The sequence below is a fragment of the Jaculus jaculus genome, chromosome 8, assembly GCF_020740685.1.
Source record: "Jaculus jaculus isolate mJacJac1 chromosome 8, mJacJac1.mat.Y.cur, whole genome shotgun sequence".
Lineage (NCBI taxonomy): Eukaryota > Metazoa > Chordata > Mammalia > Rodentia > Dipodidae > Jaculus > Jaculus jaculus.
The window spans coordinates 10,908,771-10,933,923 of record NC_059109.1 but is presented as its reverse complement, the minus strand read 5'-3'; the positions used below and the strand labels follow the sequence as shown (position 1 = coordinate 10,933,923).

At 47.7% G+C, this 25,153-nt stretch overlaps 1 protein-coding gene across 9 annotated transcripts in view; it reads left to right on the top strand.

Moving 5' to 3' along the window:
- Nucleotides 1-1,338: 1,338 nt before the first annotated feature.
- Nucleotides 1,339-25,153, top strand: part of Trerf1 (transcriptional regulating factor 1) — a 297,150-nt gene continuing 273,335 nt past the window's right edge. For 2 of the 9 annotated variants that reach the window (XM_045156119.1, XM_045156118.1), the window contains exons 1-2: nt 1,778-1,935; nt 2,603-2,696. The gene's annotated coding sequence lies outside the window, so the exon portion shown is untranslated. Of the gene's footprint in view, nt 1,442-1,719; nt 1,748-1,777; nt 1,936-2,215; nt 2,290-2,602; nt 2,697-25,153 lie in introns of those variants that run through there. The other 7 variants (XM_045156117.1, XM_045156116.1, XM_045156115.1 and 4 more) reach the window with 5 other exon arrangements.

Sequence of the window (25,153 nt, the reverse complement as noted above, 5' to 3'; positions counted from 1 at the left end):
CCCACCAACCCCCCTAGCCAAAGAGGAGGTGGAGGAAGAAGAGGAGGAGGAGGTGGAGGAAGAAGAGGAGGAGGAGACTGCACGAGGGAGCGACTCCCGGCTCAGGTTTCCGCACCAATGCCGAGCAGCCCCGGGCGGGCCCCCCTCCCTCCTCCCGGCACCACGTCCCACAGTCATGGCGCGCGAGGAGGGGCGAGCGCCGCGGCCGCACCCGCGCCCCCTCCTCCTCCTCCTCCCGCCCCTCGGCCGCCGGCCCCAGGCCCCTCTCCTAGGCAACCTCCCTCCCCGGCCTGCCTGCAGCAGCGCCGCCGCGGAGATGGAGACCCCCCCACAATCCCCAGGGAGCACCCCTCCCTACCACTCCCCCCACACCATCGGGGCGGGAGGGATGGAGCCGCGCGCATCAAGGACCTCCAGTCCCTTTCCCCGGAGCCCCCAGTCCCAGCGAGGCCTGGGGTGAGGGGTGGCGGGGGCTAGAACACAACCCCTCTCCTCCTCTGGACCTTGGCATCTTTGCAAACCCTTAAATAAACAACCACACACACACACACGCACACACACGCGCGCACGCACGCACACAAATCTCTCCTCACCCCAGTCGTTAGATTTGCAACGCGCGCGTGACAATAACCGGGACGGCGACGCAGGAAGCAATCCAGCCCGGGTCTGGGTGCAAAAGGCGGGCGGCAGCAGTTTCCCGGCCACGATTGCTCCCCCACCTTTCTCTCCCTCTCTCTCAGTTCCCCCCATATCCGGGCCTCGGCTGCAACCCGGGACTTGACAGGTCCCCACGAGGGGTTCGCAACTACACTCGCAGCCCATCCCATCCCATCTCGTCCGGAGACTCTCGCTCAAGCCTATAGGAAAAAGAAAAAAAAAAAAGAAAGAAAAGAAAAAAAAAAAAGGTGCAATCTCACGTACACGGCCAAGCGCGCAAATAAAAGTGGCCAGTGCGTCGCGGGGAAGGCTGCGAACAATGCGCCGGGCCGTGTGCGCCCGGCCGAGCGCGGAGCCCCCGGGAAGGGACGGGGGGCACCCGGGAGGGGGCCGCAGCCCACGACCCGCCGGCCGCGTCGCTGGACACCTTACTTCCTGCTTCCCCGCCCGCGGCCAGACCCTGCTCTGCGGAGGGATATCGCTCGCTCTCTCTCTCTCTCTCTCTCTCTCTCTCTCTCTCTCTCTCGCTCGCTCGCTCGCTCGCTCCCCTCTTCTCTGTTCCTCTCCCTCCCTCCCTTCGCCTCCCCCCCACTTTTTTTTTTTTTTTTTTTGCTCCAGCTCCCCCCCCCACCCCCCGCAACCCCACTCCACTCCCACCCCGCCTTTCTCCTTTTGCAAGAAAATAATTTGACAGTCGATTTGCTGACAGGGGAGGAATTTGCATCCTGGATTAAAAAAAAAAAAAAAAAAAGGCCTAGAGGAGCTTGGGAACGGTTGCTAAGGGGTGGGTAATGGGTGAAAAAGGGGGAGGGGGTGCTAGGGAGCGGAGAAGGAGGGTTAAAGGGAGAGGTGGGGGGCGAGGGTGTGTGTGTGTGTGTGTGTTGGGGGGGGTGGGTGGGAGAGCCGTGCAAAGAGAGAGAGAGGGAAAAAAAAAAAAGGTAAGGCGGCCAGGTTAGGGCGGCTCGGGCCCCGGAGTGGGCTGCGGCCGGGGGAGGGGCGAGAGATACATATGTATTTCTGTCTCCCCCTTGCACGCCGCCCCCCTTTCCCCTCGCAGCGATGGCTGAGAGGCGGTGCATGCAGATGGGGAGTAAGTTTCCTGAAGGGGAGGGTGGATGCACGCGCGCAGCCCGGGGCGCTGCAAATTTCCACCCGGGGAGCGGGAGGAGAGTGCTTGGATGCGGAGAGTTTGGGAGTTGCTTTTGCGGCGCCGATGGGCAGGAAGGGGAGCCCGGCTGGGGACAGGGTGGACGACTGGCGGGCGCTATCTATCTGGGAGTAAGTTTCCAGGATCGGCAGAGCTTCGCTTTTTTTTTTTTTTTTTTTTGCACGTTTCTTTTTTTTTTTTTTTTTTTTTTTGCTCCAGCCTAGTAAGTTTCTGACGGGGGAGGGCGCGTGGGGCGGGAGGAGAGAGAGAGAGAGAGAGAGAGAGAGAGAGAGAGAGAGAGAGAGAGAGGAGAGAGAGAGAGAGGGAGGGAGGGAGGGAGGGAGGGAGGGAAGGAGGGAGGGGTGCATGTATATAGAAAAGGGGGGGGGAGGAGGAAGAGGGGGAGCAGATTTCCTGCGGGGAGGCTCGAATGCATATGGAGAGTAGATTTCCTGGAGGGAGGGTGGAGGCTTAAGACGGACCGAGTAAGTTTCTTTCTGGGGTGGTGGCTTTGGGAAACCCTGAGCTTCCCACCCGGAGTGGGGGACAGCATGCTTGTTGGGGTAGGCGTAGGGGGTGGGTGGGAGGCGAGGGGCCCCAGGTCCCCTGCTTCCCGGGGGGAGGGGGAGGAGGGTCGGGGTGGGGTGGGGGAGAGAGAGAGGGGGGGCTTGCATCTGGGGGAGTATGTTTCCTGGCGGAGCGATATTTGTTTACAGGCTGAGGGGCAGTTCTGTAAATGAGCAGCGCTGCGAGAAGGCGGCTGACATAAATTAATATTGAAAATCTTACTCCCATCAGCTCGCCTCGCTCCCCATCGCACCCCACCCCACCCCCAAGTGGAGACTGGTCTTCTGGTCGGATTGCCCGAGCACTTGTTGCCTAAACAGTCAAGGTAAGCAAAGAGCTTAACTTTCATATATATATTTTTTTCTTTTAACAAATTAGTTTGGGGGGTGTGGGGGTAGGTGGGATGCTCCGTGAGCAGATGTGGGTGGGGTGGAGAGGGAACTTGGGGGGGCGGTTGCAGGGGAGATGGCCGGGAAGGACCAGTCTCCCCAGTCGCCCTCCACTTTCAGCACGTTAGCTGGGCCTTCGCCAGCTAGCCTCTTCCCTCTCTCTCTGGGCTCGCAGCATCCCCAGCCTAGCGGGGGATGGGGTGCGGTGGGCGCCGTAGGCAACCCTCATCACTTCAAGGTGGGCTTGCCAATTGAAGGTTGTAATGTTATAAAAGCCTTCATTCTGCCAGCCCAGAAACCGCAGGACCCTAGGGATATGTCTTTTGGGGTTTTTGACATGACGCGTGTGCGTGTGCATGTGTGCAGCCTGCAGGCTCTGTGGACACCCTCCTCCCTCACCCCAAGGGGGTTACTCCCCCAGAAGTTAAGTGTGGCCACCCAGGTGGGAGATGTGTGTGAGAAGCTGAACTTGCCTCTTCACTCCCTAACTTCATTTTGGGAAACTGGGAAGTTGCTGTAGGTGGCCTAAAAGAGCCAGGTATATTCCAATCCGAACCAATCCACCCCTCTTGGGGCAGTGGAGGCAGGAGAGAAGAGAGCCTGGCTGGCAGCCTCCCCGCACTGGACTGGAGCTTGTAGCCTCTGCCATTCTCTGGTTCCTCTGTGCCTGCTGTTGGGCCTGTTGGAGCCAGCTCTGGTGGTGTAGGCCAGTGAAACTGCTCCAGACAGAATGATGCTTTGGCAAGTGAGTCAGTTGAGGTGTCACATCGTGGACTGTCTTGTGAAAGCGTGTGGAAGTCATGCTTAGGAATGATCTGTCCAGGCATGGCCTAGGTGTCCAGCAGACCAGAAGAGCTGCTCGGGTGCTCTCTGCAGCCCACGGAGGTGATGTGTAAGAAAGGAGTTGGAAGTTCTCAGTTCATGTCACCTTGTCCATCCTTCACTCTTTCATGCAAAGAGTTTTGTGGTAATCCTGTGGATGGTTTGGATGCTCAGTAGCAGGGTGAGAAGCTGGAGGACTCCGCAGCGCTTAGCCAGCCTGGTTCCTTGGGGTGTGTGTGGGGGGGGTCGGCCTACTGATGGGTGCCAAAGAGTTGTGGATCTATGTTGTCATGGACCTGGATGGTGGCTGGGAGTGGAACTTGGCCAGGATAATTTAACTTAGCACCAAGGGGGGGGGGGGTCTAGCCCCGAAATCATCAGAGCAGTAAGGTTAAGGAATATAGCTGTGGATAGTGAGGTTAACGAAATTTGGTTAAGCTTTCCTCAATTATCTGGACAGGTTTAATTCTAGCTGGGGGGGAAATGGATCTTTTAAAAGAAAAAAATCTCTCTGTACGTTACTGATGGACAGGGCTTTTTCTTTTTCTTTCCTTCCTGCCATCAGATTACAAGATTGAGGGCTGATAGTTGGCCGTTTGAGAGTTGAGTTAGTTGGAAATTAAATATTTGTGCCTCCTATAAATTGCTGCTCACTAGATATTAGCTAAGTAAATTAGCTATTAATATTATTATTATTTTACCCAGTGAAAAGCCCAGTCTGATTGGTGTATATACTGGGAAGGTAAATAAAATCTTCATTTTTTTTTTTTTTTATTCTGAGGTGGAATTATTTACATGCCTAATTTCGAAGACAACAGCAGCCATTCATTTTTTAAAAAAATATTTTATTTTCTATATATTATAACAGGTTATATACTCTTCTTTCCTTGCCCCCGCTCCAATTACGGGGTGGGGGGTCGCTCCCCATGTGGTGTCATGGTATTCACTGTGGGGTGTGAAGGCCTCAGTCAGTCCCTGTGGGGGAGCAGGGGAACCTTGTCTCAGGGTAGTCCTACCCACTTCTGAGCCATTCATTTTTTTTTTTCCTCTCACATTCATGAGATTTATTTTATTGTCTTGCTTTGGTCATTAATCAAGTCACTGTAGCTTCCACCCCCTCCCCTTTTCTATCGAGAATATTCTTGTGGTCATAAAGGGTTTGAAGGCCCGTGAATCATAATTCATTCTTTTTAAAATATTGTGATGACAGTCAGTAGTTGATTTATAGGAATTGATACCCGCCGTGACACACCTCTTTGGGCCCCGCCCTTTCAGGCATGTCCATTTTCGCCAAGGGATTGTTTCAAAGGCAGCTTGACATCTCAAATAGAGCTTTTCCCTGCGCTTCATCAGCATCGAGATTAATTTTGCAGGTTCCACAGTGAATGTGGGTCTTTTCACAGCTTGGCAGGCACGTGTGAATATCACCGAGCGTTTATGTGAGCTCGCTGTGAAAACTGTTGTTCTGCGAACTGTGTAGAAAGTACTCCGTTTTGTCTCCTTTAACCCATTTTGGCCTGGTTAGTCTGTTTTTGTTGAGTCAGGAGCTTAAGTGTCTGCCACTTATATAATAAAATGTGCGGTCGCAAAAAAAAAAAAAAACAAAACAGTTTATTTGTAAATTTCTTTTCTCTCTTCTTTGATGGGTGCGTTGGTTGTACTACATAAAACAGTGCTTCCAGAGAAAGTAAAAAGTCACCATACAGTTGATTAGTCCAGAAGTGTTAAAATTACCTTGCGATTTACTAGTTGGCTCAGGTTTACAAGTAAAAGTGACAAAAAAAAAAAAACACAACAAAAAGTGACAAAGAACTTTAAAGGTGGTTTGATAGTCAAGGCTGAGGGAAACTGTCTCTGGAAAGGAAAAATTGGGAGGGGTACCAATTTCTAGCTATTTCTGGACCTCAGTGTTTAAAAAAAAATTTTTATTAAAAAAAAAAAAAAAGATCCCTGAGTTCCCGTCTAGCTCCAAACTTGTGTCTTGTGGAGCAAGGTCCCAGAGGTCTTGACAGTGTGTCTTCCTGGGCCAACGGCCAAATTGCTTCACGGACTTGGGTGAGTTGATTAACTTCTGTTTTTGTCTTCTCATGGAGAAATGGATTTGTGTGTTGGCATTCCGAAAAGGCTGTTAAGCGGTCTAGTAACCATGACCATCAAAATGCAGGCGATTACTCATGAGAGTCGGCAACTGTTGTAGACCAAAAAGAAAAAAAGAAAGAAAAAAAAAATCCCAATTATATGTGCTAATACAGACTGGGGCTTGTAGTTTCAAACACCAAAAATAATTTCAGTTCATTTTAGTTTTCTCTCCAGCCAGCTGGCTCAGTGAACTAATGCTTTGACAAGTCTGAGGTTAATTAAGCTGTTATTCCCAGGCAGCAGGTAGCTCTGGGGAGGAGATAAGGACCCAAAGCCCAGTGTGGCCTTGCCTACATACTGTGAAGAATTCACATGGGGGAAACTGGGATTTGACTGAATAGTTGTTAAAGAGTTCTTATTTTGCTGGGCGTGGTGGCGCACGCCTTTAATCCCAGCACTTGAGAGGCAGAGGTAGGAGGATCACTGTGAGTTCGAGACCACCCTGAGACACCATAGTGAATTCCAGGTCAGCCTGGGCTAGAGTGAGACCCTATCTTGAAAAAGCAAAAAAAAAAAAAAAAAAAAAAAGTTCTTATTTTATTTATTTGAGAGAGAGAGAGAGAGAGAGAGAAAGAGGCAGAGATGGAGTTGAGAGAGAGAGAGAGAGAGAATGGGCATGCTGCGACCTCTAGCCACTGTAAATGAACTTCAGATGCATGCACCACCTTGTACGTCTGGCTTTATGTGGGTACTGGGGAATCAAACTTAGGTTTTTAGGCTTTGCAGGCAAGTGTCTTAGCCACTGAGCCGTCTCTTCAGCCTGTGATAGGGTTCTTAATAGTGATAGCCTACTTCTAGGTATTTTTTACCATAACCGGTTGTTTTTTTAAATATTTTATTTTATTTACTTATTAGAGAGAAAGAGGCAGATATATATAGAGAGAATGGGTGCCCCAGGGCCTGTAGCCACTGCAAAGAAACTCCAGACACGTGCTCCACCTTGTACATCTGGCTTACGTGGGTACTGGGGAATTGAACCTAGGTCTTTAGGCTTCACAGGTAAGCACCTTAACTGCTCAGCCATCTCTCCCACCCTGTTTTTTTTTTTTTTCTGTTGTTGTTTATCAAGGTAGGGTCTCACGCTAGCTCAGGCTGACCTGGAATTCACTCTGTAGTCTCAGGGTGGCCTTGAACTCACTGTGATCCTCCTACCTCTGCCTCCCTCTGGGATTAATCCCTGCTGGGATTAAAGGCATGTGCCACCATGGCTGGCCTATTGTTTGTTTTTTAATGGACCTTGGGTTTGACACGAAAAGTAAGGATCCAGAAAAGTGGTTCAGACCTCAGGCTGCATGAGTGGTTGCTGACTGCCCGACTCTAAGGGCGGTTGAATCCTGCCCATTTTATATCTGATCTCATAGATCTGTGTGGCTGAGCAAGGAGGATCATGTGGATTCAGTTTTCTATTTTCCATGTTGGAGGGGGACCAGTGAAATGAGGGATAAACTAAGACATGGTTGATTTTTAAAATCTCGTCAATTTTAAATGAGTTATTTTCTTGTGTGTTTGTGCTTGTGTCTATGTGGGAGGCTAGAGGTTCATGTGGGTGTCTTCCTCCATCACTCCCCACCTTGTTTTCTCAAGACAGAATCTTTCAAGGAAGCTGGGGGTGGGAAGGGGTGCGTTCACAGATTCAGCTAGACTACCTAGCCAGCAAACCCCAGGATCCTCCTGTCCCTGCTCCCCTGGTACTGAGATCATAGGCAGGCGCCACCACGCTCAGCTTTTTGCTTAGACACTGGGGATTCAAACTCAAGTCCTCACGCCTGCATGGCAAGCACTTTACTGACTGAGCCATCTCCCACACCCAATTCCTCCCGCCGCCCCCCCCCCTCGGAGGGCATAGGAACAGCTGCATTGCTGTGGATGCTGTAGTATTTATTTATTTATGGAACTGGGGTCGGTGGAATGAATGAATGGGCATACCAGGGCCTCCTGCAGCTCAAAAGAATTCCAGACACATGCACGCATTTGTGCTTCTGGGTTTACATGGGTACTGGGGAATCCTGGGCCATTAGGCTTTGCAAGCAAGTGCCTTTAACCACTGAGCCATCTCTCCAGCCCGAGCTTTTTTTTTTTTTTAATAAGTAATCAAGTTTTCATAATGTGAGTCGCCCTATGGTTCTCTTAGTAAACCGTTTCTTCTGCCTAAAAAAAAAAACAAAAACCAGAAACAATAACAAAACCCTCTGTGATATTTTCTAAGAATTTCGAATTCTCAGAGTAGTAGCTGTTTTTCGTGATTTGGATTTTTAGTAATTTGGATGGAGGAAATGAGTGACTTTGGGTTTTTCCTCACAGACCACAATAAACAGGGAGCGGTGTGGAGTAACCTGAGCCATTGGTTTAGTAACATTTAAAAAGTATATATAAGGCCGGGCATGGTGGCACACGCCTTTAATCCCAGCACTTGGGAGGCAGAGGTAGGAGGATGGCTGTGAGTTCGAGGCCACCCTGAGACTACAGAGTGAATTCCAGGTCAGCCTGGGCCAGAGTGAAACCCTACCTCAAAAAACAAAACAAAAAAAGTATATATAATAATATAGTTTTTTTTTTTTTTTTAAGCTGGGTGTGGTGGCACACGCCTTTAATCCCAGAATTTGGGAGGCAGAGGTAGGATGGCCGTGAGTTCAAGACCAAGGTAGACTCTTGTTCTGGCCCAGGTTGACCTGGAATTCACTCTGTAGTCCCAGGGTGGCCTCGAACTCACAGCCATCTTCCTACCTCTGCCTCCCAAGTGCTGGGATTAAAGGTGCAAGCCACCACGCCCAGCTTAAACTGTTTTTTTTTTTAGAAGAACTTGTGTGTCTAAATGGCCATGATAATTTTGAGGTCAGATAATGAGATAACAGTTATTTTCCCATCAGAAGAAACCCTGGTTAATTCACTTATACCAGCTACCTATTACTTATTGAACTCTTACTCTTTGCCAGGAAGCCTGTTAAGAGAGTGGGAATCTTGATAATTAACAGACATAATCATCTTCTCTTACCCATGCTTTCTTCCCTCCATACAGGTCAGGGGCAGACATGGGAACAAAAATCTGTGTTGCAAACTGTGTTCAAAGCTCTGATGAAAATCCAGACCTGGATAGAGGAGCCCAGAGCAACTTCTCTGAGGAGTGGGGGTGGGAGGAGACAGAATGGCTGGCTAGCAGAGAAGAGCCTGGGCAGGCTGGTTTTGGCTTTGGGGGAGCCAAGAGAGGCAGCTTAGACAAGGGAGCCCGGTAGTCTGAAGTGACTGTGAATAACTTTCTGGGCCTTGAAAAGGTTTGGATTTTTCTTCCTCTTTCTTCTTATTTTTATTTTTTTGTTTTGTTTTTGTTTTGTAGGTAGGGTCTCACTGTAGCTCAGGCTCACCTGGAGCTCACTATGTAGTCTCGGGGTGGCCTCGATCTTCCTACCTCTGCCTCCCGAGTGCTGGGATTAAAGGTGTACGCCACCACGCCCAGCCCCACCTTTTTAAAAAAGATTTATTTTTATTTACTTATTAGAGAGTGAAAGAGAGAGAATGGACACACCAGGGCCTCTAGCCTCTACAAATGAACTCCAGACACATGTGCCACTATGTGCATCTGGCTTTCATGGGGCCTGGAGTCCTTAGGCTTCTCAGGCAAGCGCCTTAACCACTAAGCAATCTCTCCAGCCCTCTTCCTCCTTTTTTAATTTTTTTTTTGTTTATTTATTTATTTGACAGCAACAGACAGAGAGAGAGAAAGAGGCAGAGAGAGAGAGAGAGAGAGAGAGAATGGGCGCACCAGGGCTTCCAGCCACTGCAAACGAACTCCAGACGCATGCGCCCCCTTGTGCATCTGGCTAACGTGGGTCCTGGGGAATTGAGCCTCGAACCAGGGTCCTTAGGCTTCACAGGCATGTGCTTAACCACTAAGCCATCTCTCCAGCCCCTCTTCCTCCTTTTAATATTGAACCTAGAGCTTCACATATACTAGGTAAATGCTGAGAGATTAAGAGAGAGAGGAGAGAATGGGTGCACCAGGGCCTCCTGCCATTGCTAACAAATTTCAGACTCATCTATTACTTTGTGCCTCTGGTTTTATGTGGCTGATGGAGAATTGAACGTAGGCTGCCAGGCTTTGCAAACAAGTGCCTTTAACTGTTAAACCATCTATCTCTCCAATCCTTTTATTTTAATTGGGGCTGGAGAGATGGCTGAGGGGTTAAGGCACTTACTGGCAAAGCCAAAGGAATCAGGTTTGATTCCCTAATATCCACATAAAACCAGTGGCTAGAGGCCCAGGAGCACCCATTCTCTCTTTATCTCTCTCTCTCTCTCTCAAATAAGTAAATAAAATATTAAAAAAATTTTTTTTTGAGCCAAGGTCTCACTAAGTTGCCCAAGCTGGTCTTGAACTCACTGCGTAGCTTTGAACTCTTCTGTTCCTTCTGCCTCAGCCTCCTGTGTAGCTGGCTGCAATGACAAGGCTGTGCCTCGGCTTAAAGGGCTAGGTGTCTTTTGCAGTATAGCGGGTGGTGAGGGCCTGCCCAGTTCAGTGTCTAATGGTGCAGTCAACACTGGGAGAAGAGAATGGAGAGCGGTGGTTGTGGAAGGCGAAGACCACAGTAATGAGTCCGTATGTGAAGTGACGGGGTGAGAAGGGGTGTCTGGAGAGGGCTGGTGGGTGCAGGCAGAGCTTGCTGTGGCTCTGTTTGAGGGTGGGGAAGGGAAAAGGGATTTAGGATAACAGATTTCTGGCTTGCACACTTGGCTAGAGGGTGGTGCTGTTTGGAGTGGGAAGAAGGCTGGAATGAGAGAGGGGCACAATCAAGATATTTCCCTTAGCCGGGGCGTGGTGGCGCGCGCCTTTAATCCCAGCACTTGGGAGGCAGAGGTAGGAGGATCGCTGTGAGTTCAAGGCCACCTTGAGACTACATAGTGAGTTGAATTCCACATCAGCCTGGGCTAGAGATGGAGACCCTAGCTCAAAACAAAACAAAACAAAAAGATGTTTCCGTTCGAGCACCAATAATTTAGAGGTGACTTGTGACACCCACTGGAGATGTCACGTACGTCGTCTATATCACATCCAGTGTCAAAGGACCTGGATGGCCAGAGAAGAGATGAAAATATAGAGCTTTCCTCACCGAGAGTATATAAATCTAGGAGATTGGCTGAAATGCCTGGAGGGAAAGAGTAAGTTACACGGTGTGTGTGTCTGTGTGTGTTTTCATGAAATTGTTAACACCAGAACAGACACCGTTCCAATGGTGACTTTACCCACAGCTTTAGTGGAGTGAGGTTTGGGTAGGGCTAGGGTGGAAAACTGTGAGAGGAACGACTTCAAACAACAGGGCAGTCAACTTGACCCTGATGGAGAGAGACAGGGAAATGGATCAGGAGCTTGGAAGGCCAAGGGGTGGTGGGATGACTGATCAAGAGAAACTGGTTGGCCGGGTGTGATGGTGCATGCCTTTAAATCCCAGCACTCGGGAGGCTGAGGTAGGAGGATCTCTGTGAGTTTGAGGCCAGCCTGAGACTCTATAGAGAATACCAGATCAACCTGGGCTAGAGTAACACCCTACCTCGAAAAGCCAGAGGAAAAAGAGAGAGAGAGAGAGATAGATAGATACAGAGAGAGAACCGGGTTGGGCCAGTTGAGAAACTCTGGGAGGATCTGGCCTTTGCAGAAGGAACAGTCTAGAAGGGTAAAGATGTCGGAGTGGGCAGGCAAGGGAGCGCTGGCTAGGGTTAAGGCAGTGCTCTGCTTCTCACCTCCATCACGGCCAGGCTGGGGCTGCACAGTTCTTGCCAAGGGGTTCAGGCTCAAGGCTTGACACCAGCCAGACACTTCAAGGGTTAAGACTGCATCAGAAATCGTACTGCATTTTCCTGGTCATTTGACTGCATTACGGAGCCGCGCAGAGGAAAGAATAGATTCTTTTGCTTGGGGAAGAGAGCCTTCGGTTAATTTGGGACTCCCAGTAGATTTATTTGCAAACGACGATTTGAAAAAAAAAAAAAAAAAGACTTCTGTGATTTTTCAACCTTGTTCAAAAGTTGATGGGTGCTGTGTCCTGTGTTTTGAGCAAGAATCTTAAAAAAAAAACAAAAACAAAAACAAAAAACTAAAAACTAAAAAAAAGGCCAGGCATGGTGGCACGTGCCTTTAATTCCAGCATTCAGGAGGCCGAGGTATGAGGATCGCTGTGAGTTCAAGGTTAGCCTGGAGCTACAGAGTGAATTCCAGGACAGCCTGGGCTAGTGTGAGAGTCTACCTAAAAAAAATAACAGTAATAAAATAGGGGCTTAGTGGTTAAGGCACTTGCCTGCAAAGCCAAAGGACTCAGGTTTGATTCCCCAGGACCCATGTAAGCCAGAAGCACAACGGGGTGCATGCATCTGGAAGTTCATTTGCCTCGGCTGGAGGCCCATTCTTTCTCTCTCTCTCCCTGCCTATTTCTCTCTGTCTTCTCAAAAAAAATAAAGAAAAATAAAACAAAATAAATAATAAATGAAAATAACCAAAGAAGATCTGTCAGAGCTGGGCATGGTTTTCACAAGCCTTTAATCACAGCACTCTGGCAACAAAATTGGGAGGATTGTTGTGAGTTTGAGGCCAGCCTGGGGACTATTGTAGTTAATTCTAGGTCAGCCTGGTCTACAGTGAGACCCTACTTCTGGGCGGGGGGGGGATAGCTGTTTCTTATTCAGACTGTCTTTCGCAGAAATATCTTGGGATGGCTCAGTGGTTATACTACTTGTCTAACGAGCATAAGGACCTAAGTTTGATCCCCAGAACCCACATAAGGAAAAGTGGGGGCGTGGTGGTTCTCATCCATAATCCGGGTGCTGGAGAAAGGCGGATCTCTGGGGTTTGCTGGCCAGCCACTTTAGCCTACTTGGCAAGTTTCAGAGTACTAAGAGACCCTGTCTCAAAAGGTGGACAGAAGCTGGCTGCGGTGGCGCACGCCTTTAATCCCAGCACTCGGGAGGCAGAGGTAGGAGGATCACTGTGAGTTCGAGGCCACCCTGAGACTACGTAGAGAATTCCAGGTCAGCCTGGGCCAGAGTGAGACCCTACCTCGAAAAACCCAAAACAAAGCAACAGCAACAACAACCACCAAAAGTTAGACAGAGTCTGAGGAATGCCTCAAGGTTGTCCTATGGCCTACACACACACACACACAGACACACACAGACACACGCACACACACAGATACAGGCTGCGCTAACCCTGGTGGCCCCTGACTGTGGGGATCTGTACGGCAAGTGGGTGTTTGGGGGCGAAGAGGTCAAGATCTGCTCCAAGCCGAGCCTCCGAGTGTGTTGCCGCATCTGCAGTATGAGGGTGATGCCATCTGTTACCTTCCCCCCCCCCCCCCGGAGCTGTGTGAGGTGGAGTCAGATAATGTATGGAAGGCGCGATGTAAACTGTTCGAGGCGTGACACCCAGGCAGCAGCAGGGTGACTTGCTCTTCACCCGTCCTCCTTTTCAGATATATTACTTGGCAGTCACCGAAACACTTGCCTTAGCTTCCCCAGGCTCTCCCTAAGACGGTTCATCGTGTCCCTTCCTACTCTGCTTCCTCGGCAGCCACTTTCTATTTGGGGTTTTCAAGTTTCTTCGCAATGAGTCCCTTCATTGAAACTGCTTTTACTGTCAGGAGCCCGGAGGAGGGGCTGGGGAGATGACTCAGGGGGTAAAAAGCATGATGAGCTGAGTTCACATCCTCAGGACCCATGTAAAGTCCTGGGAACATCTTTGTAATTCCTGGGCCCCCGTGGTGAGACAGGATCAGGTGGAGTCAGTTACCAGAAGCTTATGGGCTAGCCTGGTCAACACAGTGCCAATCAATAGCGGGGAGGAGAGGGCTGGAGAGATGGCTCAGAAGTTAAGGAACTTGCCTGCAAACCTAAGGACCGGAGTTCGATTCCCCAGTACCCACACAACACCAGGTCTACAAGGAGGCATATGTGTCTAGAGTTCATTTGCAATAGCTAGAGACCTTCGTGCGCCCATTCTCTCTCTCTCTTTAAGATTTTTTTATTTTCATTTTTAAAATTTATTTATTAAAGGCACAGAGACAGAGAGAGAAAGAGTGACAATGGGCACACCAGGTCTCTAGCCACTGTGAATGAACTCCAGATGCATGTGCCACCATGTGCCTCCGGCTTAATGTGGGACTTGGAGAACTGAACCTGGGTCCTTTGGCTTCACAGTCATGTGTCTTAACCACTAAGCTATCTCTCCAGCTGCCTCCCCCCCCCCGTTCTCTCTCTATCTCCCTCTATCTCTCTCTCTAATAAACAAATAAAATATCACAAAAAGGGGGTGCTGGAGAGATGGCTTAGTGGTTAAGGCATTTGCCTGCAAAGCCAAAAGATCCTGGTTTGATTCTCCAGGACCAACGTTAAGCCAGATGCATAAGGCGACACAGGCATCTGGAGTTTGTTTGCAGTGGCTGGAGGCCCTGATGCCCCCATTCTCTCTCTCTCTGCCTTTTTCTCTCTCTTAAATAAATAAATAAATAAAATAGATGTTAAAAACACCAAGATGGCCACCATCATGAAAACAAATGATCATAAATGTTGGCGGGGATGTGGAAAAAAAGGAACCCTTCTGCACTGCTGGTGGGAATGCAATCTGGTCCAGCCATTGTGGAAAACAGTGTGGAGGTTCCTAAAGCAGCTAGAGATTGATCTACCATATGACCCAGCTATAGCACTCCTAGGCATATATCCAAAGGACTCATCTCATTTCCTTAGAAGTACATGCTCAACCATGTTTATTGCTGCTCAATTTATAATAGCTGGGAAATGGAACCAGCCTAGATGTCCCTCAACAGATGAGTGGATAATGAAGATGTGGTACATTTATACAATGGAGTTCTACTCAGCGGTAAAGAAAAATGAAGTTATGAAATTTGCAGAAAAATGGATGGACCTGGAAAGTATTATACTAAGTCAGGTAACCCAGGCCCAGAAAGCCAAGCGCCACATGTTCTCCCTCATATGGGGATCCTAGCTACAGATGACTGGGCTTCTGTGTGAGAATGAAAATACTTAGTAGCAGAGGCCAGTAAGTTGAAAAGGAGACATAAAGGGTGGAGAAAGGAAGGGAGGAGGATACTTAATAGGTTGATATTGTATATATGTAATTACAATGATTGTAATGGGGAGGTAATATGATTGAGAATGGAATTTCAAACGGGAAAGTGTGGGGGTGGGGAGGGAGGGAATTACCATGGGATATATTTTATAATCATGGAAAATGTTAATAAAAATTTAAAAAAAAAAAAAAAAAAAAAAAAAAAAAAACACCAAGATGGGGCTGGAGAGATGGCTTAGCGATTAAGCGCTTGCCTGTGAAGCCTAAGGACCCTGGTTCGAGGCTCGGTTCCCCAGGTCCCACGTTAGCCAGATGCACAAGGGGGCGCACGCGTCTGGAGTTCGTTTGCAGGGGCTGGAAGCCCTGGCGCGCCCATTCTCTCTCTCTCCCTCTATCTGTCTTTCTCTCTGTGTCTGTCGCTCTCAAATAAATAAAAAAAATTAAAAAAACAAAACAAACAAACAAAAAAACCCACCAAGATGGCAAGAGAGGACAGACACCGGAGTTTGTCCTCTGAACAAGTGCATTGTGGCATGTGCGTGTTCATACTCACACACGCTGACATACGCACATGTGCATGCACCCTATGCAAATATTAAAAAGAAAAAATAATGAAATAAGGAAGGAAGGAAATAAATAAGTAAGTAAATGCTGGTTGAGAAATGCTGGTCAAGATAGGTTCAGACTCTGGGGACTGGAGAGATGGCTCAGCGATTAAAGCACTTGCTTGCAAAGCCTGATAGCCTTCATTTGATTCCCCAGTACACATTCCCCATGTGAAGCCAGATGTACAAAATGATGCATGCATTTGGAGTGAGTTTGCAGTGGCAAGAGGCCATGGTGCAGCCATACTCTCTCTCCCTCTCTGTTTACAAATAAAATAAAATAAAATAAAATAAAATAAAATAAAATAAAATAAAATAAAATAAAATAAAATAAAATAAAATAAAATAAAATAAAATAAATAAAATAAAATAAAATAATAAAATAAAATAAAATAAAATAAAATAAAATAAAATAAAATAAAATAATCCAGGTATTGTGGTACACACTTTTAATCCCAGCACTTGGGAGGCAGAGGCATGATGCGTCTGGATCATCATGAGTTTGAGGTCACTGTGAGACTACATAGTGAATTCCAGGTCAGCCTGGACTCAAGTGAAACCCTACCCCCCCCTCAAAAAAAAAGAAGAAAAGAGAGAAAAAAAAAAAAAAGCTTTAGACTCTGATTCTATAAGTAGAATTTGAGACCATGCACCAAAAGGGTACACCCAAACTTCGTTTGCTCCCCAAAGAACACTTAAAACAACAACAATAGCAATATTTTATTTGCTTATGAGAGAGGGTGAGAGGGAGGGAGGAAGGGAGGGAGGGAGAAAATGGGTGCTCCAGGACTCTAGATGCATGCACCATTTTGTGCATCTGGTTTACCTGGGTACTGAGAAATGGATCCTTGGTCCTTAGGCCTTGCAGAAAAAAACACCTTAACCACTAAGGCGTCTCTCCAGCCCCAAAGAACCCTTTGAATCAGGTGCAGAGCAACCTTGAACCTATCCAAGAAAGCTGCTGGTGAGCCCCAGGTCTTAGCAGTCTGAGTTTGGATTTTTTTTTGTTTTCTTTTTGTGGTTGAAACTAGTAAAAACAGTCAAGCAGCACTGTCTTTCTGTGTGTGCTGGAAGGTAATTTTCAGTTATAAAAAATTATCTAGTGTATTTCATTAAGAGGGCGAGGCTTGATATTTTCATTTTACACCGATTTGCCTGATGGCTAAGTTGAACCTCCTGCAAAAACAGATAGACTGGTCTAATGAACACATTTGATCTCTGCCTCGATTCAGCAGTGAGTGAAGTTGTTTTTTTTTTTTTTGTTTGTTTGTTTTTGTTTTTCGAGGTAGGGTCTTGCTGTAGCTCAGGCTGACCTGGAATTCTCTATGCATTCTCAGGCAGGCCTTGAACTCACAGCGATCCTCCTACCTCTGCCTTTGGTAGTGCTGGGATTAAAGGCGTGCGCCACCGTGTCCGGTGTGAGTGGGATTTTTGTCACACCGCTGGCTGGGAGCTGTTCCTGTACTTGCATAGTAAGCGCATTGATATCAGTTTGACTTCGGAGAAAATAATGAAAGAAAAAGCAGAGAGCGTGAGGAAGTGCATGCCGCTGAGGACGTAGTGTCGGTCTGGCGTTTTACGGTGTTTTAGCTCGCCTGGTTGATCCTCTGAGCAGCAGCGGGAGGGCAATATGAAGTTTCATGCAACAGCGAGGACAGCTGGGTGTGGTGGTGTGTGCTTGTCACCCCAGCGCTCAGGATGTCTGAGGCAGGAGGATTTGGGTAAGGTGAGCCTGAGCTGCGTAGTGAGTCGCTGTCTCAAAATATACAAATAAAACCAGGGCTGGAGAGATGGCTTTAGCGGTTAAGGCACTTGCCTGCAAAGCCTAATGACCTGGGTTTGATTCGCCAGTACCCGCGTAAGGCAGCATGCGTCTGGAGTTCATTTGTTGTGACACTGTGCCCTGGTGTGCCCATTCTCTCTCTCTCTGCTTTCAAATAAATAAATACATTATTTATTTATTTATTTATTGTTCATTTTTATTTATTTATTTGAGAGCGACAGACAGAGTGAGAAAGAGGCAGATAGAGAGAGAGAATGGGCACGCCAGGGCTTCCGGCCACTGCAAACGAACTCCAGACGTGTGCGCCCCCTTGTGCATCTGGCTAACGTGGGTCCTGGGGAACGGAGCCTCGAACCTGGGTCCTTAGGCTTCACAGGCAAGCGCTTAACCTCTAAGTCATCTCTCTAGCCCTACAAATTTTTTAAATGAAACCGAAACAATATAAAACCAATACCCCAAACAAATATACACACTTGCAACAACAACAAACAGTTGAAGAAATGGAAGCATACGAAATAGAATTGAGGGGGCTGGAGGGAGGGCTTAGTGGTTAAGGCACTTGCCTACAAAGCCAAAGGACCCAGGCTCAATTCCCCAGGACCCATGTAAGCCAGATGCACCGGGAGGCACATGCGTCTGGAGTTCGGTTGCAGTGGCTGAAAGCCCTGGTACACCATTCTCTCTCTCTCTTTTTCTATGTATGTCTCAAATAAAAAAAAATAAAAATATTTTTAAAAAAAGGAAATAAAATTGAGGGGCTGGAGAGATAGTTTAGAGGTTAAGGAGCTTGCCTGCAAAGCCTAAAGCCCCAGGTCTGATTCCCCTGTACACAAGGTGGTGCACGCATCAGCCTGGTCTACAGCAAGACCCTACCTAGAACAAACAAAAACAAAGAGAAAAGATAGAGTTGATGTCCACGGAAATTATATGGGTATCACTTGAGTTCCCTGTTGCCATCATCACAGAGAGATACAACACTCCCTTAAAAAGCAATCCAGGGCTGGGGAGATGGCTCAGCGGTTAAGGCGCTAGCCTGCAAAATCTAATAACCCAGGTTTGATTCCCTAGTACCCACATAAAGCCAGATGCACAAAATGGCACATGCATCTGCAGCTCTGGAATTCGTTTGCAGGGCCTAGAGGCCCTGGAGCGCCCATTCTCTGTGTCTGTCTGTCTCTCTCTTTCTCTCTGTGCTTGCAAACAAACAAACAAAAAGCAACCCAAGGTTAGGAGTCAAGAGGCTGATGCTGGGCGATGGGGGCAATTCTCTTTTCTGTTTTAATTGCCAACCGGGATTTTCAGAGGAGGCCACAGTGGATAAGGACATTTAGAGACCTCTTTCCTTTTGAATCATTGGGGTTTCGTTATAAGCCAGTACAGAATTCAAAGGAACTCATTCCTTAAGACCCGGATGGCTCTGAGTGCGTGGTCTTGGGACAGGGCTGGGGAGGCTGAGGGCCATTGGCTTATAGGACTGGCCTTGTTGGAATTACCATGGACTGACTGGGGTCTCTGGGAGGGCAGAACTGGGTCAGCTTTGTACCACCGTCCTCCCCTTCCCCTCCCCAGCTCCTGGAAGTCCAGAGATGGACACTGGTTAGTGCTGTAAATATGCTGACTTACATAAGAATCAGTTAAAAATTTTTATCTTTTTATTTATTTATATATTTTTGTTTTACTCTGGTTCTTGTTGGAGGAGAAATCCAGGCCTTTCCCTGGCTAAGTCCTTTCTGCTGCTGAAGGAGACCAGACCAGACCAGACAGAAATATTTCCTTTCTCCATGCCTTGGTATGGCCTTGCAGGGTGATTTAACTGAGCTCTCGAATGCAAATGCTGTCCCATCCCCCATTCCCTTTTAATAAGTGACATTTTGTTAAATCAGTTATCCAAGGCCTTATCTATATTTCTGTCTGTTCTGGCTTAGTCAAAATAGGAGAGAGAGGGAATATTAGATTTCTTCCCCCGCCCCCACCTCCTTCTCCTTTGAACAACTCCACATAAGATTTCTCACAGGGGAGGGGTGCTGTGTCCTTGAAGAAGTGAATGCTATGTGCAGGAAAAACGTGGAAGGCTTTGACTTGTAGCGAATGCTTTTTTTTTTTTTTTTCAGTAGCTGTGATTTTCCTTTTCCTTTTTTCTTTTTCTTTCTGTTTTGATTAGTGGAACTCATTGTGCTCCAGGGTTGGGATTGAGGGGAGGGAGGGCACCCGGGGACCGTTTCCGGGGAGAGCTCAGAGTTGGGGAGGGGCGGGGGAGGGAAAGGGATTTATTGAAAATATATGTCTACTTCGGCTATGATAAAGCGGCAGGCATGTGGAAATGCAACAGGGAAATCATTATTGTGGTAATGTACGCACAGCCCTGCTTTCTCATTAACCGAGCTCAGCCCACGTGGAGGGAGGGGGCGGCCGGGCTGCTTTGAGAGTTGGGGTATTCAATAATAGCAGAAACTCAGGGGAGTGTCTCCATGCCCGCCCCCCCCCCCGCCCGCACCCTGCACCCCCTCCAGCTGCCTTCGCTTTTCTTCCTCCAGTCAGTTTGTAACCTTTTAAAAGCTGCTTGTTGGATTTCGTGGTTTTTCCTTCCTCACCCCCAAAAGGCAATAAGGGCTGCGTGATGTTAAAGTTTGAGGGGATTAAAATAAGTACTCTCTTGGGCGCTCGAAGAGAATTTTGACAGCATGTTGAGAATCAGATTGGGTTTTATCCCTTGCATCCCAGAAAACATGGAGAAGAGCCTTTATGCAGGGGGGGGGGGATTTCAGAAATTTGCATACACCTTGGGGTATCAGAATCAGGGATTTCAGATTATTTTAATAATGGCAATTACTGTCGCAGATAACTTATTGTGTGTCTGACCTTATGCAGATAAATTAGTCACTTTGTCCTCTTACCAGTGGAAGAGGCAAGACGTGATACTGACTTTACCCTTGTGTAAACTGAGGCACAGTCCACCACTACAACTTTCTTTTGTTTTTAAATTTTTCTTTATTTGAGAGAGAGAGAGAGGGAGGGAAAGAGAGAAAGGAAGAAACAGATATATACAGAGAGAGAGAGAGAGAGAGAGAGAATGGGCATGCCAGGGTTTCAGACACTGCAAACGAACCCCAGATGCATGCATCACCTTGTGCATCTGGTTTATGTGGGTACTGGGGAATTGAACCCTGGTCCTTAGGCTTTGCAGGCAAGTTCCTTAATTGCCAAGCCGTCTCTCCATCTCCCACTAGAGCAACTTTTTTTCTTTCTCTCTTTTTTTTTTTTTTTGAGGTAGCCTCTCACTCTGGCCCAGGCTGACCTTCACTTTGTAGTCTCAGGATGGCCTCGAACTCATGGCCATCCTTCCACTTCTGCCTCCCGAACGGTGGGATTAAAGGCGTGTGCCACCACGCCCAGCTTGCTGTAACTTTCTTAAAGACGTGCGTGTGCTAAGCTGTGGAGCTGTTTTCTAAACCTAGTACTTGCCTCCAAGACTGGATCCCGGTCAGTGAGCTAGTTGCTTCATTCTGTGCTGACCTCCAGAATCTATGAAGTGGGGAGGGTTTCTAGAAACGTGAGGTCTGCTGTTGACGGGCGATGGGCAGAGCACTGTTGATGGTTAAGAGGAATCTTGCCAGGCGTGGTGGTGCACACCTTTAATCTTATCACTCAGGACGTACAGGTAGGGTTGCTGTGAGTTCAGGGCAAGTCTGAGAGTTGAGTTTTAGGTCAGCCTGGGCTAGAGTGAGAACTCAAAAAAAAAAAAAAAAACCCAAAAAACAAACAACAAAGGGCTGGAGAGATGGCTCAGTGGCTAAGGCGCTTGCCTGCAAAGCCTAAAAACCCAGATTTGATTCCCCAGTACCCACATAAAGCCAGATGTATAAGATGCACATATGTCTGGAGTTCTTTTGCAGTGGTTAGAGGCCCTGGCATGCCCATTCTGTCTCTTTCTGACTCTCTTTCCTGCTGAAATAAATAAAATAAAAATTTAAAAAAATATATGTATACCTCCCCATTATGTGGTTCTTATATTCTTTCCTCCACATCTTCTGCAGTGTTCCCTGGGCTTGGGAGGATGTGTTTGTTAGAAGTTGGCAGCCTCTGATTTTTCTGCTTTGAGGAGTTTTGAGTCTCCCCAGTGTCTACCGACATCTCCCTGGGGGAGGAGGTTCTTGGGCTAGCTGTGAGACCATGTGCTGACTGCTCCATCGTTCATTGAGCATTGAGTGGCTTTGTGTGTGTGTGTGTGTGTGTGTGTGTGTGTGTGTGTGTGTGTGTGTATATATATATATATATATATATATATATATATATATATATATGGAGGATTATATCCACGGCTGGAGCCACCAAGATTGATAAGACAAAGATGATAGGATCTAGAGGAAGACTGTCTGGTGCGCGCAGAAATAGGCTACACAGGGCTGGAGAGATGGCTCGGTGGTTAAGGCGCTTGCCCCTAAAGGTTCAGGACCCAGGTTTGACTCCTCAGAACCTACTTACGCCAGATGCACACAAGGAGGTGCATGTGTGTGGAGTTTGATTTGTTTGCAGTGGCTAGAGGCCCTGGCATGCCCATCCCTTTCCCTTCTCGCTTCTCTAATAAAAAAAGAAAGGAAGGAAGGAAGGAAGGGAGGAAGGAAGGAAGGAAGGAAGGAAGGAAGGAAGGAAGGAAGGAAGGAGGGAAGAAAAGAAGAAAAGAAGGAAGAAAGAGCCTGCACAGTGCCTGCCTGGAAAAATAAAAAAAAAACCTAAAAAACAAAAAACCAAAAAGCATTCCAGAAGGAGTAGGTAGGAGATTCCGTCTAGTCTCAGTGCGTGGGGCTGTGTCACAGGGGCTTAGACCAGGTAGACAAGATGGAGTCAAGGGCAGATTACGTGGGGAGGGTGGGAATTCACGTTGACTTTGGTCGTATGGAAGCATCTTGCGTAACTTCAAGGATTATCCATCGTGCTAGTCTTTTTAAATTTAATTTTTTTTTTTTTTTTTTTTGGTTTTCCAAGGTAGGGTCTCACTCTAGTCGAGGCTGATCTGGAATTCACTCTGTAGTCTCAGGGTGGCCTTGAACTCACGATATTCCTCCCACCTCTGCCTGGGATTAAAGGCGTGCGCCACCATGCCCGGCTTGTGTTAATCATTTCTGGGTGTTCTCAAAACCTACCAAAGACAAGGTGACTCAAACAGCAAACATTGCTTCCTTACAGTTCTGGAGGTCAAGGAATCTCAGATCAAGGTGTGGGCAGATCTGATGTCTAGCAAGGACCTGGTTTGCACAAGACTGTCTTCTCTCTGGTCCTAGCATGGTGTAACGAGCAATGGAAGTTCTTGGAAAACTAATGAAATTGCATCCTAACCCTCTAGTCACTCCCAAAGGCCTTAACTTCCTACTGCTTTCATGTTGAGGGTACAAATTTCAACCTATGAATTTTAGGGACAAAACCACTCAGTCTGTCTTCATTGTCCATCGCCTGCAGTTTAATATTTTAGAACAGTGCTGCCTAATACAGTAGCCACTAGTTCTGCATGGCTATTTTAAATTAATTGAAAAAATTGGATCAAGTTTAAAATCCAGGGCTGGAGGCATGGCTCGGGGGGTTAAATACACTCGCTTGCAAAGCCTGCCAGCCCAGTTCGATTCCCTAATTCCCACATAAAGCCAGGTACACAAGGTGGTGGTGCATGCATCTGGAGTCTTTTTGCAGTGTTAGGAGGCCCTGGTGTGCTCATCCTCTCTCTCTCAAGTAAATAAATCATGTTAAAAAATATATAGAGAGAGCCAGGCATTGTGGTGCACACCTCTAATCCCAGCACTCGGGAGGCAGAGGTAGGAGGAACGCCTTGAGTTCGAGGCCACTCTGAGACTCCATAGTGAATTCCAGATCAGCCTGGGCTAGAGCAAGACTCTACCTTGAAAAACCAAAAATACACACACACACACACACACACACTTTTCCCCTCAGTTACAGTAGTCACAGTCAAGCACTCAGAAGCCACATGGACTTGGTGGCTGTCCTGTTGGACAGCAAGGTGACAGCATGTTCCCATTCATGCAAAGTCCTGCTAGTTAGGGCTTCGCTAGGACTTTGCAGTCTCCCCCCATACTCGCTCCTCCAATCCCACTTCCTTCAGACACCTTCCATCAAGGTCCAGTGACAGCTGCTGCTGTCCACTTGGCTCACAGAGACCACTCCACGCGACCCTTGACCCCTCACGACTTCCAGCTTCTTAAGGACGTGAGCTTATCATTGTGCCATCAGCACTTAGCCTGAGTCCTTGTCCCTATGAAGTCTCAGTGACCGGAAGTAGGGATTGGACAGGAAAGACCTAGTAAGAGAGCTGCTCTTGGCTCTGCAGGCGTTATAGGAATCACTGGAGGGTTTGGAGAAGGGTGTGGGGGGGGGATGGGGCCAAGCCAGCTTTATGTATTAGCCATTGTTTCTGAGAGGTGAGGAGAATGAGGGGAGGGGTTCTGTTAGACAGCTTCCTGTCATTCAGACAATTCAGGCAAGTATATAAGATGATCAATTTATAAAGAGGAAAGGCTTGTTTTGGTTTACAATTTTTTTGTTTTTTTGGTTTTGTTTTGTTTTTCGAAATAGGGTCTCGCTCTAGCCCAGGCTGACCTGGAATTCAGTCTGTAGTCTCAGGGTGATCTTGAACTCATGGCGATCCTCCTACCTCTGCCTCCCGGATGCTGGGGTTCAAGGCGGGCGCCACAACGACAGGCCTTGGCTCACTTTTGGAGATTCCTGTCCGTGGGTGATTGGCCCTGTTGCTTTTTGGGCCTGTGGTGAGATCGCGCCTCACAGCAGAGTGGGTGTGGAACAAGACGCTCACCTGATGTTTGGAGGCAAAAGAAAGATTAAAAAGGATTGGAGTTCCATTATCCCTTTTTAGGGCATTATCCTGGTGACCAGATCTTCTACTAGGCCCCATCTCTTCAAATTCCAGCACTGAGGGCTGGAGGGATGGCTTAGAAGTTAAGGCACTTGCCTGAAAAGCCAAAGGACCCAGGTTCGACTCCCCAGGACCCACGTAAACCAGATGCACAAGGGGGTGCACGCATCTGGAGGTCGTTTGCAATGGCTGGAGGCCCTGGTGTGCCCATTCTCTCTCTCTCAAATAAATAAATAAAAATAAAATATCTTTTAAAAATTCTAGCACTGAGGGGCTGGAGAGATAGCCCAGGCATTAATTCACTTGCCTGCAAAGCCTAATGACCCAAGTTTGATTTCCTAGTATCCACCTAAAGCCAGATGTGCAAAGTGGCGGATGCATCTGGAGTTTGCAGAGGTTGAAGGCCCTGGTGCACCCATTCGCTCTTGTCTTCCTCTGCTTGCAAATAAATAAATAAAATATGTTAAAAAGAATGCAGGGCGTGGTGGCGCACACCTTTAATCCCAGCACTTGGGAGGCAGAGGTAGGAGGATCGCCGTGAGTTCGAGGCCACCCTGAGACTCCATAGTGAATTCCAGGTCAGCCTGGGCTAGAGTGAGAACCCTACCTTGAAAAAAAGAAATAAATAAAATTAATTAAGTAAGTAAAAAAAAACAAAATCTAGCACTTCCCATTTGCCCCATTATGGGGAACAAGCTTTTCACATGAGTTTTGGGGGGAGGACGATTGAGACTGTCATGGTAGCAGGAGATGATCCTCCCACCAACAGCTGAACAGGAATCTCAGGGCCTGCCTGTGGCCGCAATGCCCACGAAGGAGGAGTTTTGCCATCCCTTTTTTTTTTCTTTTAATATTTATTTATTTATTTGAGAGAGGACAGAGAGCGAGTATGGGCGTGCCAGGGCCTCCAGCCACTGCAGACGAACTCCAGATGCGTGTGCCACTCTGTGCATCTGGCTTTACGTGGTTATTGGGGGGAATAAAACCCAGGGCCATCAGGCTTTGCAAGCAAGCGCCTTTAACTGCAGAGCCGTCTTCCCAGCCCGAGTCTCGCCATCTTTAGAAGGCAGGACCCTCCAGCCGCTTCTCTCTCTGCCAAG